General features: G+C 25.3%; 1 protein-coding gene across 4 annotated transcripts in view; it reads right to left on the bottom strand.

Moving 5' to 3' along the window:
* The window catches only part of LOC148238309 (fasciclin-3-like), a 256,136-nt gene extending 251,567 nt beyond the window's left edge, over window positions 1–4,569 (bottom strand). For all 4 annotated transcript variants that reach the window (XM_088181407.1, XM_088181485.1, XM_088181578.1 and 1 more), the window contains exon 1: window positions 4,432–4,569. The gene's annotated coding sequence lies outside the window, so the exon portion shown is untranslated. The remainder of the gene's footprint in view (window positions 1–4,431) is intronic.
* Between the last annotated feature and the right edge of the window lie 8,243 nt (window positions 4,570–12,812).

Here is a 12,812-nt window from a genome sequence, read left to right as displayed (position 1 = left end):
TATATTTAAAATGTTTTTTAATTCAACATTTTTAAATAAATAATTTATAAATAAAACAGTACAAGAATAATTTTGCCACAAATAAATTTGTAAGTTATTTTAAAAAAATATTTTCAGTAAAGAAATAATCCATAAAACATTAATGTTTTTAGAGAAATAATTTTTAAAAATCAATTTATAAATATAATTACAGTCGGGTTTTATTTTTATTACTTATTAGATATACTCGATTTTATATTTTAAAAAAATATTTCAAATAAAAAAAATATAATTTTTTTTTGTACATATCAATTTAAATGTATCATTAGATTTATACAAATAAGATTTTGATTGTTTAATGCAGTCTATGTTTTAGCTATTGATTATATTTTCTTAATGTATAATTTTTAAAGAAATAATTTAGGAATAAAATAGTACAACAAGATTTTTTCCCACAAATCTATTTTTAAGCTGAATTATACTCTAATTTTATTTTTATTGACTGTCTTTTAAAATGCTTTTTTTAATCATTTTTAAAGAAATAATTTAGAAATAAAATAGTACAACAAAATTTTTGCCATAAATAAACTTATTTTTTATATACCAAAAAAATACTTAAAAAATCGTTTTATATTAAAGTAAATGTTTATAATGTATCGTTTTTCAAGAAATAGTTCATAAATAAAACAGTACAACAATATTTTTACATAAATTAATATTTATGCATAAATACACTTTATGTTTTGTCAAAGGAAATTTTTTCAAAAATTAAATTAAATTTAAAAAAAATTGCAACTATTTATAAAAAGAGAATAAATGATATAACTAAAATTAGCGTTTTAATTATTTGTGGCGAAAAATGAATAGTATAGATTAAGTAAAAAAAAAGCAATTCAGTCAACACATATAGTACATACATATATAATACGAAATGTATTTTGAAACTACGTGCAATTAAAAATATACATCTAATTTAAGACTTTTTATAACCATAAAGAAAATACAGTCATTCCTAAAAAGTCTAGTTTAAGCACTTTGACGTTGGCTGAATATTTTCGTAGCCCTCTCGTTACGCAAGAGAAATTCTTTTATAAACCTTTTTTTCTTCTCTGTTGAAGATATAAATTCGCAATTAAGGCAAATGTCGCCAAGCCTATTAATTAGGCACAAAGGTGGCTAGCGTTTGAGAATCTTTGCAATTAAAATCGCATTGAAAATTTTCGAGGAAATTCGAGCAAAAATTAAAAGACAGACGAGCCGTATTTATCGTACTGTTTTTGCGAGATAATTGAAAGCGGAGGCGTAATGCTACAACAACAATAAAACAAGCAGATGAATCACGCAGCGTCGATATAGTTTAAATTGCGATAAATTACACCAATGTTTCTCAACAGCTTAAAGCCACGAAAAAAATTCAGCAGTAGACCGTCACGCTACAGCAAAATAGAACTGTTGCAATAATTATTTCATATTGGATTTATATGCATAGATAACGTCAATCATAAAATGTGTAACGTTTATTTGTTAGTGTTACCTAGAGTATTGTGACATTAACAAAATTACGTAATATTGCAAAATTTATATTATTCGTTGACTCATCACTGACACACTACTGAATTTTTATAATCGAGTAATTTTATGATTGACCTTAAATTTTATGGATGTTCATATAAATATATTTTACCCTTCCATACAATGTTTCATAAGTATTCGTTCTGAATCACCATTATGTACGTCAATATGAGTCAAACAACGTAGAACGTAGATGAATCACGTTAATGTATCATATTTACATACAGTTGTGAGAATCTCGATATAATGTAACATATTCCCTACGGTGTTTTATTCGTAAGTAATTATTTAAATCCTACTTAAAATTCAAAATGATTTTTTACATATTCATATAAAATATGTATTTATAATTAAAATTCAACTCACAATAAATACATTATTATAATGTTTATTGATAGAAATTTTATGAAGTGGCTGTTTAAAGTAGTCCAAACTACCTGTTTTTCTAGATCAAATTTCTTAATACTGTTATCTAAATTAACTGTCGTAAATTGCATACTTGTATGTATTTTATTTGATATTTAATCAAATTTAAATGAAATTGACTTTATTAAGTAGTAGATCTTAAAGATACATTTCAGATTAAATTTAGTTAGTATTAGAAATATACATATTATCTTCTTGTTCATAAAATCCTACTTACGCTATGATAAATATAAAATAATAATAATTAAATTTAATTTTGATAATTCTTTAAATGTTACCAAATAGTGATTATATATTTATTACTACATACAATTTTTAAGTTTTTTAAAAAGTTTTCCGTAAAAACAATAATTGTTTAACTCTCCTGCTTAAAATTTTTTTTAATTACATTCTTAAATAGCTACAAAAAATCATGTATATAATTTACTTATTTTTTTATTAAAAAGCATATTTTTTTTCTTTAACTTCTATTATACATTATGTATGTAGCTGTGCATACATTTTATCACATTGTTCTGTAACAATTTTATATTTAAAATTATGAATTAAATTTATTTATGAATCATATGTACAATTAACTATAACTAAACATTTGCATTTTATAAATTAATTTTAAAAAACGTTATCAAAGCTTAGCTTAGATACAAAGCAAGACTTTCTGCTTCAATTTTAAATAATTTTTTTAAGACAACTTATAATACATATAAAAGGAAAATCAGCACATATTATAATATAAGATATTGTATCTTTTTGTCAAAAAAATGTTATAAAACATTTGTATTTATGAAATACAGTATTTGATACCCAAAACTCAGCTTTAAATGAGCTTATAGTTTAATATTAGAAGCCATAAAAATCCAAATAAAACTAGTTTTTTTAAGATGAGTTTTTAAAAAAAAACTATTTATAGCTCGGCTTTAAATGAGCTAAATCAATACACTCATAAAAGTGCACATAGAATTATTTTTAATACGACTAATTTCAATTGTTTATAGATTGATTATTCTTATCTTTGTGGCAAAAATGTTGTTGCTTAATGTAATTAATCAAAGATTACATGTTGTTATTTAGTATAATGATTCGAAGATTAGTTGAATCAATGCATTATTAAAATACAAATAAAAAAATCAATGAAATCGAAAAGCGTATATTGTTTATAAATCGAACTTTCCTATCTTTGTGGCAAAAATGTTGTTATTCAGTGTAAATAATCATAGACAACACATTATATTTTAATTACAATTCTTAAAATTATTTTAAAAACGATCAATAAAATCGAAAAACTTTCTTATATTTGTGGGAAAAAATGCTATTGTTTAATGTAAATAATCATAGATAAAAAACTAAAATAACATAGTTAACCATTGAACCTCTCAAATACATAATGTATAAAATATAAGGTATAGGATTCCTTTCTGGTTTTCACTTAATAATCTTATCAATTCGGTCTAATAATCAGGTTTGAAAACCCCGATCCTCCTCTCTCTACATTTCACAAATCTTCTTTGTGATATTTCACATTACACTAAAACTAATTAATAGAATTTGCTACAACTGAATCATTCAAAATAAGGGTTAGTAGTGGTAATTCTATAACAATTCACACAATGTCCATAATCACAAAAAAAGCACGTTAACACATAACTTCAATAATAATTAGAGGCATATGTAATTAAGAAAGCAAGTAATTAACTATATATATTTTATATGACTTTATAAATAAAAATAAATATTTTTTTAAAATACCATGTTGTACATTTTTTTTTTAATTAAAAAAAAACAAGTATTTTCGAGAGCGCAAAACAATCAATACACACAGTCGTAAAAGATTTTTAATACGATGAGCTCATTTGAAAATATAAAAAAATAATCAATTAAGTCGAGCTTTCTTATCTTTGTGGCAAAAATGTTGTTGTTTTGTGTAATTAATCAAAGATTACATGTAATATTACAACTTTTTCAAAGACTTTTATTGAGTTACCATATGATACAACTTTGTTAAACACTTGTTTATAAAATATAGAGAGGTATTGATTCAGATAATGAAATATAAATTCAATTTGCCCATATCAACATCGTACCCCCTCTCTGTCATTACACAAATCATCTTTGTGACATTACACATTCCACTGAGACAAATTTGGAGGCACTGAACTTGTCGAAGCAAAAAGTCAGCCGTAGTAATTCGTACAATACGACATTCCGCAGTGTCCATAATCACAAAAGAAGAGCATCGACGATAAGATAATAGCGCTTAACGGCACCCAACAGAGCGACAATTAGCGCCACACCTGTGCACAGGTGGGTGTGTCCGTGTTTGTTTTCGGCGAATAAAAAGTTATTACTACATATGCACACACTCGCGAGAACGTATCGATGATAAAAATTGGCGAAAAAAGTTGCCGAACGCAAAGTGTTAAGTGTAGTGGAACAAAGTGTGGGAAGTGTACACACCGTGAGTCGCCGTGCGATGAAGAAAGAAACCGTGCGGCACTCTCGTAGAACTCGAGAACTTTTTAGCGCGCGAGAAAGACAGAGAAAGACGGGCGACGTCGAAACACGTCGTTCGGGCCGCGCGCGACGCAGAGCACTGAGGCCAGTGGACTACGAATTCTCCCCCCGCCACTTTTTGTCGTATTGCCGCGCTGTTCGGTTGCCCGCGCGGTCGGTACTCGGATGACCGATACTTCTACTAACTCTGAAGAAGTTGAGCTATTTACTTTTGATCAGACTAATAAATAAGCAAAACGTACGTAATCCATATTCAAACAATATATTTGATTTTGCCAAGAATCACATGGCATTATTTGTAAACTGTGTTACTCATAGTTTTCTAGGATTTTAAGAGAGCTTTAGAAACAATACACAAAAGTATATGTAATGTTGAAAAATTAGAGATTATATGTAATGTGTAAGTGAAATATATTTAAGATCGTTTAATAATTGTTTTTAAAAAGAGCAAAAAATTTAAATAAATAATTTTTATTCCAAAGAGAAAATAATATTAAATTAGGACCATTGTTGTTTATTATATACAATATTAATGATATAAATAAGAATATATAAAAGCGGCACTTTAATTTATTGCATAGGTGACAATGTTAAGAAAGTTTAATAAAATTTAATTAATGAATTAAGTATAATAGAAAAATTGTTAAAAATAATGTACTTAAACTAAATAAGAATGAAACTAAACGTTTATCTAATAATTGTAAATATTTGTATTAATAAAAAAATAATTATAGATAACTCTATTATATAAATAAAAACTATAGATAAAAAACATTGTAATTACGTATTAAGAAAAAATAGTAAAAAATAGGTATATTATTTAGAAGTATAACCTAAAAAAAAATAATCTACAATAGTATTATATTGCCCCACTACAATTATTGTGCAACAATATAACATATATGCTTAATAAATTAGATAAAATAGAGCAATGAGAGTAGTCATAATTAAAAATAAATTTACTAGTTGTAGAAGTATGATTTAAAAATTAGAATTGTCGGATATTCAAGAAATATTGAAGATGAATGTTTTAGTATTTATATATAAGTAATAAAATAATAGATATAATTCAAGGATAGATAGATATAAGAAAACGTGTACAGCGAGGGGAATATTGTACGGTGGTGTGAATTTGTTTAATAATATTCCTAGGACGATTCGCAAAAATAAAAATATAGAGGGTTTCCTCAATGAGAAAAGAAATACCTTTGTGCATTAAGATAAATTATATTAGTACTTTTTATATTCTATTTTGGTTTATTTTATATTGTATATGTATGTTTTGATTATATTTGTTTAATGTATAAATAATTAGCTATATCAGCTAAATAAATTATTGAAATAAATAATATTGAATTTTCAGGAATGTAACTAAAGGTGTGCTAAGTTGGTAATTAATTAAATCTCTAAAAGATTCAGATAAGCTCGATAAGACTTTTTTTAAATAGTGAAAATAAATTTACGTATTTTATCAGGTTTTTTATCGGATGATATTTGACGGTTTTTTTATTTAGAGGGTAAATGCGTAAAATATAAGCATTAAATATTAAATATAAATTAAGTATTTAAAGCAGATGTTTCAACAAAATATTATCTAATCTTTAAATTCCTGTACCTTTATTGCTGTTTAAGAGTTTAACAATGACGAGAATTTCCATTTTCCGTGAGCACATATAACGGAGAGAAAGCTCTAGCTAACATTTCACCCTTTCCTAGTATTAGCTATGCTGCTTTTGGATTTTAAATTTATTTTGCTCTATAACTTTAGTAATAAATAAATTATAAAATAATGATATGCTTAAGCTAATGGATAAAAATAAAAATAAAGTTTTAAATAAATATATTGTAGATATATTTATAATGTACAGTTTTTAGGAGTAGTTTCAGTTAAAAAAGATTTTTTTAAAAAGAATAATTGCACAATATCAATAAAATTTATAATTTGCGATATTATTATAATTATTGTAATCAAAATAAAGGCGTAACATTTTCTCCAAAAAAATTCTAGCAATGTTGCTAAAAATAAAATCTAAAATCGGTTAGTAAATATATACGCAACCGTGTGCACTCGATCAGAGACCACTGAGAGCTAGAGTGCACAAACAATTATTCCATAAAGCTAGCAAATGATATTTGAAAATAACACCTACTATTTTTCCATTGAACCTTAGGATCCTGCATGTTTAAAACTTCAATATATCGTACTAACTTTTTTTAAATAAAAAGATAATAGTCTTACATTCATTAAAAATTAATAGTATATTAGCTATTTAAGGACTAAAAAATATTTTTTGGCTTCCATTATATTATAGTAAAGCGACTTGATGATAGTCTCTATAGATATATTATTTGTTTTGCGATTATCATACAGTGTTTTTGACTAATTATAATCCAACAAACCACTACTGAGTAGTTGAAATAATATAAATATTTGAATGCTTTTTAATAGCGAATGTTTATGAATTAGTATTTTATTGTATATCAGATCATATTTTATATTAAATGGGAGGGCAACTTGGCTTTTACCTAGAAATAAGCTTGCTTATTAATTGAATATATACTAGAGCAAATTTATAAAATCTTTTAAATTACCACAATCGCTTTAATCGAAAACTGCTACAATAAGTAGTATTAGCAAGGGAAAAACATGTTTATTTAATTTTTATGTATTATTAAATTTTATAATTTACGGTACTGATGTAGTAAATTACACTGTTAACATATTTAAAAATAAGTGTTGTTAATTAGGTACCAAAAAAGTATTGTGAGAATATTTGCAGAATTAACTGAAAGTAACTTTTGCAGTTTAAAAATAAAATAAGATATGTATCTAATTATTTAACATTAAATCGGATATTAATAGTATCATTATAAATTATATTTTTTAGAGATTCGCAAGTATAACATTTTTCAATAGTACTGGACCTGGATTGATTTTTTCTAATTCATGATCATGGCATCAGTAAGTCTTAATTGCGATAAAATCTGGCTTTTTATATAAAATAAATTATAAATATATACTCAAATTTTTAAATACCTAAGTATCCCTAAACTATGTTTGTGATAAATATTTGTCTGGCAAAAACCGCAAGAATTATATCGATTTCGGAACATTTCTAAAATTATTAGGATTTTTAAGCAAAATTGCGATATTTTTTTATTTTTTTATGATTTTTCCCTTTTTCTAACATTTTTTAAATTGCCGTCATTTTAAAACAAGATAGCGGATTAGGTTAACTAAAGAACTTAGCCGACATAATAAATATTATTGAAACCGGTATTATGTCAATATGAATAAAACTAAGACAATTTCGTAATTTCGGTATGTCCCACAAAAATAATAAAAAAATACATTTTAATTCGATTTATATATTTTAAAACTATTTATTTCTTTAATTACAGCAGCTATAAAAAATATAAAAAGCTACAATTTTTTATATTTTTTATGGCTGCTTTTTAAAAAAAGGTAGTGGATTAAACTGGTGAAAAAGCTTATGTAATTAAAATAATCTTTACCACAATATGAATAAAACTATGGTAGTTACCGTGTCTTCGAAACCGACATTATTTTCCAATTAAAATAAAATGAAAATAAACTAATACATTTTTTAAATATAAAAAAAGTTTTTTACCTCTTTTTTTTACTCTAATTTTTTAATATTTGTTTAATAACTATAGTTTAGAAACAAGATAGCGGATTAGATTACTTAACAAAAACCAAGATATTCACAACGACTATTCTTATAACAAGTTTCATGGCAATATGATTTGAACTACGATAGTTAGTGTTCTCAAATTTCAATAGATTTCATATAAAAAAAAACACTTTTTGCTAATATATTTTACATACAAATTTAATTTTTATTTCAAAGCTAAGATTTGTAAACATATTTACAATAATTTTTTATATTTTAATAGCCGCCATTAAAATAAAATAGGGTGGATTAGACTGCCTAATGAATTTGCCCGAAATATTTGCATATATTTTTAGAATAAATTTCATGAAAATAAATGCCCATATAAATGCAAAAAAAATGCACTATCGGTTAGCCGAAAAGCAACGAATACACTTATACGTGTTAACTGAATCCACAATATTCAGCAAATTATAAATAAAACAGAAACATATACGTAATTAAGTTAAGTATTGTTTATATAGCGCGTTTGGCATTTGCCATTTGGCATGTAAATTATATTTTGCCGGCTGACCCAAAAGGATCGCTGCAATTTAGCTCTTAGCTTTCAAGCAGACAACTTCATCACTACCGATATCTCACATATATTAAACAGTATAATACACTACACTTTTTTTAATCCCAGCGAAGTCATTACAGCTTAGTAACTATTATTCACAATTTTTTCGCTGTATGTTTACCTACACTATAAAATACCACTTATCGTTTTCTTGACATTATAATATATACAGAAGTGCGAGACATGCTTATATGAATACGTAAGTGTTTTTTTATATATAAATACTCCATGCTTAGTAACTTGACATTTTTATTTCGATTGAATACGCATTTTTTATAGCATAATTTACCTTTTAACAAAATTATAATGTTTATTTTAATAATCTCATATGATTTTCGTCACTTTCTACAAAATAAATTTGACTGAAGTCATAAAAACTCAAGTTAAAATATATGGAAGTTAAAACTTCATGATATGTTGACACACTTTAATTAATTCACGTCACTCGCAGGTACAAAAATATTATCCAAATAGAAAGTGAATATTTGGTCTCCATTACTAGAATTTCAAATTAATGTCCTGTGTGTGTTGCGAGGGGGTGTTATAGGAAAATTTAACGAGAAAATGTTTGCATAACGACCCGTCTGTTCCGCAGGATCTAATTTCTTGTCATCTCATCTAAGAGGCATTGTAATACGACACCTCGCGAAAACAATAAAAACAGCACATAATTAACTTTTATATATATTTTCTTTGTACTATGAACAAACAGGCCTTAGACTGATGTTGACGTTGTTGATGGTTCGAATTCCTGAATGGTCGTTATTAAACGCTGCATCTTCAATTAATGACCCAACTTCAATTAAGAAGACGATGACGTGTGAGATCTATCATCTCTGTGATGTAATCTTCAATTTGGCACTTGAAGCGCCGAACGCGAAGGTCGCCATATTAATCCCTCAATTAACGCTTTTCTAACGAGATCTTAGATATATAAAATTAATATTAAAATCAATTATAATTTTAGATTTTTTCAATAGTCATGTCTTAGAAATTGGTTAGTGTCACGTTATTAGCCAGTTAAACGCGCGGTGGATCTGCCTAGTATGTATTTTTATTACACACTTAATATATATGTATTATATATTAATACATAAATATAGACGTTAGTCTCAAAGTCCTATTATGTGTTTAACGCAATCTACTTTAACAAATTGTGCACGGGTTTATTTTGCCCAATTAGGCCGTTTGGCAACACTTACTCCCTAATTTACGCCTCAGACTTTATTTAGAATGGAAATCTATAAATTAGTCTATTATCTGGTGATGTACAATATTTTTACGCGAATAAATAAGGACAAGCTTTTTGACCTAAGCATGACAATGGCATATAATTTTTTAACCACGTGTTTACATAAAAACATTTATATTGTTTAAGCGTGACAAACGGTATAAATATATTGACCACAATGATTGTTATGTACTGCTTTAGTAAAAGTGCGTCACCTTCCAAATCATCTTTTGAATGTTCTTGGTTGACGTTTTCTATCCTTAAAGATCTCTATTTCAGAGTATTTTAATTTGACGTTTCGCTTAATGTTTGACTATATAATTGCTATAAACTAGTTAATTCACAAAAAAATTAAGATTTGCTTTCAAAAAACATATTTAATCGCACAAATATACGTTTTAATATTTCACTACACTAAAAAATTCCAAAATTCAGGAAAAGGGGTTGACAATAAATATAATATAGTATATTTATTTTCAAATTTGCATTTTTTTAAATGCTGATATATCGTCTATTGTCAAACTTTTAATATACAATATTGCAATGAGCACAATTTTGATATATTTCACGATCCCTTTCGTATGTTTGATGCAAGCAGCTTTTAGTAATAGTAAATGGGTTTATTTTTCCCAATTAGAATAATAAAAAACGAATAAATATATTTATAAAAATATTTGAATAAAACAACCTTATATAATAATTATTTAAATAATAATTAAATGTATTTTTTGAAAGCAATGATGTTGAAAATATCTAAAAAAAAATAAAACATTTAAACCATATTATCACATATTTCTGGTATTTTTTATGAATGAAATAATATAATTTTATGTGACTGTGAGCTACAGTGAAATATTTCACAATTTTAACATACTCTTACATATTTTTTTCGACAAAATTTACTCTAATAAAAAAAAACTTTTCTCTAAAAAACTAATTATAGAACTAGACTAAATAATTTAAATGCTATAAATATGTTTTTGTAGCGACACAATTTTCATAGCGACTTAGAAAAAATATTAATTCTACTTCAAAAAAATGTACTATAATTATTATAATGAAATGTATTATAATTAAAAACACACAAGTTTAATATATTGACTTAATAATAACTAATGTTACGAATAATTATTTAAGAAAAATAATGAAATGTAATTAATAATATCTTAAGTATTTTTCTATAGCAACGACGTTAAAAAATTAAAAAAAAACTGTTTAAAATCAACGATATTTAAAAAAAAAATAACTATAATCAGCATTTAGTTTCTGGTTTAAACCGTATTACTGTATCTTTGTGGCAATTTTTTTATAAAAGAATAGTATGTTTTTTATGACACAGGTGCTTCGTCAAACTTTACATATTTTCCCTATATAATTGCCTCCAAATAAAAAAAATATATATAATTTTTTTTATATAAAAATAAATCATATATAATAAGAACTGTTATACTTAATAATAACCTAATGGGTAATTTTTATAAAAAAAATATAATGTATGTATGTAAATATTTTTGCCTAACCAATATTGAATTTTAAAGGATTTCTCCTTAATAAATTAGTAATATCTAAATACTATATGTTATTAGCAAAAAAATAACGATACAACTGAAATTAACTAACAATTTTTTTAGCAAGCTTTCTTATATTTTCACAAATATTTTGTTAAAGTCATATTTTTTAATCGAGCATTTATTTTTAAATTAAAAATGAAAAAAAATTGAAGCCACTGTTTTAAGATCGCTAACATTAATGGTAGATGGATTTATTTAATATTTATATTATAATATAACTATAATATGAAAATATTATAATTATACATATATAGCTCTATTATAACTATAATGTAAAAATAATAATTAATTAGTAATAAATTGCTTGGTGTTATTATTACCACATGTTTATTCATTGTTTTAACAATATCGCAGATATAAAATTGTCTGATAAACATCATTCTAAAAAACAAATAAATTTTATTGATCCCTTTTTTGCGGGCAAGAGATATATATACATATATTACTGTTTCATTATAAATGTCTTAAAGTTATTTTACTAAAATAACCAATTCAGTACATTTTGTTATGCAGTACAGATAAAAAAATGCGAAGCGTTTAACTCTTCGCTGCTTTTAAATTCCAGATTTAACTGTAAGTTATTTTATTACAAGAATAATTTTTATTTTTCGCTTAACCGAAAACTTAATCCGAATTTACGCCACACACACAGATGTTAATTAGGTTATATTAGACCCCCCTATAAATAAGACTGAAACACATGCGGCGTAATATTTAATTTAACCCCTCCGGCCGTAGAGGAGTTTTTGTCTAATAAAAAATCTATTTTATGATTATGTAATACGTTAACTGTCGCCCCTCAGATTTGGCCGCCCATTAACTTCCATGTGCTCGATATGTTTTCGCACAAATTAGTTTTCACGCCCCATAAAAATTATACCAATTCACACTCGTATGTTGGGATTATACGGACTGAAAACCCACATGTGTCAAATTGACATATGAAGGCACCGGTGCTAAAGGGATAGCAACTCAAAATCAGATGTGTGGAAATTCTATTACTAAATCTGTTCTACGTACAAATTATTATGTTGATACCTAGGTTCATTTTATTTGTTTATATTTAATTTTAGCTCATTGAAAAATGTGTTATTAATTTTAATTAGTACAACTATGACACAACGAGCACCTAATAATCAATTGCAACACATAGTATATATATATATAAATATACGAATACAATACATATTTTCACTTCACTAACCAAATAATATACAATATATAATAATTCAACAATTAAGACATGCCGAAAAAACTACTATAATTGT

The sequence above is a fragment of the Plectrocnemia conspersa genome, unplaced genomic scaffold, assembly GCF_051122295.1.
Source record: "Plectrocnemia conspersa isolate PC_06_02 unplaced genomic scaffold, ASM5112229v1 ptg000001l, whole genome shotgun sequence".
Lineage (NCBI taxonomy): Eukaryota > Metazoa > Arthropoda > Insecta > Trichoptera > Polycentropodidae > Plectrocnemia > Plectrocnemia conspersa.
This window is presented reverse-complemented; position numbering and strand designations above follow the sequence as displayed.